The sequence below is a fragment of the Dipodomys ordii genome, unplaced genomic scaffold, assembly GCF_000151885.1.
Source record: "Dipodomys ordii isolate 6190 unplaced genomic scaffold, Dord_2.0 Scaffold28, whole genome shotgun sequence".
NCBI lineage: Eukaryota > Metazoa > Chordata > Mammalia > Rodentia > Heteromyidae > Dipodomys > Dipodomys ordii.
In genome coordinates this window covers 15,207,703-15,208,938 of record NW_012267244.1, presented here as the reverse complement: position 1 = coordinate 15,208,938, position 1,236 = coordinate 15,207,703, and the positions used below count along the sequence as shown (strand labels likewise).

The following is a 1,236-nucleotide window of genomic DNA, read 5'->3' as shown; positions in this document are numbered from 1 at the left end:
TGGTGCTGAGGAATCGAACCCAGGGCCTCATGCATGCAAGGCAAGCGCTCTACCACTGAGCCACCTTCCCAGCCCCCAAAGTTTCTTAAGACAGCTGTACCTCTCCAATTTTTGATGCTCTACGGAGAAAGTGCAGGGGTAGAGGGCGGCCCAGACCAAAATTCAAAGCTCTTAGAATCTTCATTTCCGTCTGTCTGATTTGGTGCTTAGTGTAAGTGTTGTTAGTTACAAAAGCAAAGTCACCAATTTCTGGAGGATACATTTCTTCATATTTACTTGCAATAAACATGGCAGTGACACCAACCAGCTGCAGCATTTTCTTGGGCACACTATTATTCTGTAACAGGAGTTTCAGTTGGATGAATAATATGTACTTGAAAAGGAGACACAGGACTACAAAGGAGACATAGGTGAAATAGTTGCACAGCAGAATCTCAAATCAATGACATCTAATTTCCTTACACAAGTGTATCTTTTCTTTTGTCAGTCACAGGGTCTGAACTCTGGGCCTGGGCGCTGTCCCTCAGCTCAAGGCGAGTGCTCTACCACTTGAGCCATACCACCACTTCTGCTTAAGTGGTGCTGAGCAATTGAACCTAGGGCCTCATGCATGCAAAGTAAGCACTCTACCACTGAGTCACCTTCCCAGCCCCCACAAGTGTATCTTGACTCATCTAGGATCCAGGAATGAATCACCAAATTATGTCTTACCTGCATGAACCTATCAATAACGGAAACGGTCATGTACATAGTCTCTTGCAGCAACCGGAATTTCATTTGAACCTGCACTAGCCAGTCAATTAAGATGGCTCTCATGTTTGCAGTGACTTCCCGACCTAGCAGGTATTTTGGTCTGACAGACTGTTCTTCCTGAAAAAGAAAATGCCAACTGTCTTTAGAAACATGACCCAGTGTCCAGAAAGGGCATTTTTACTTAAAAAATTTTTTTGTTGGTTGTGAGGATTGAATTCAGAGCCTGGGCATTGTTTCTAAACCTCTTTTTGCTCAAGGCTAGCACTCTACCATTTGAGCCATAGTGCCACTTCCAGTTTTTGAGTGGGTAATTGGAGAGTCTCATGGGGACTTTTCTGACCAGGCTGGCCTTGAACTGCAATCCTCAGCTTCCTAAGTAATGAGGATTACAGGCAGGAGCTACAGGTTCCTGGCTTAAAAAGGAAATTTTTATAGAATAGTTCTGGGTATTAAGAGTTTGAAATAAGGGCTGGGAAGGTGGCT

The 1,236-nt window shown here is 44.2% G+C and overlaps 1 protein-coding gene across 1 annotated transcript in view; it reads right to left on the bottom strand.

The window, feature by feature from the left end:
* The window catches only part of Slc30a5 (solute carrier family 30 (zinc transporter), member 5), a 35,943-nt gene that overhangs the window by 8,362 nt on the left and 26,345 nt on the right, over positions 1 to 1,236 (bottom strand). The window lies entirely within an intron of this gene.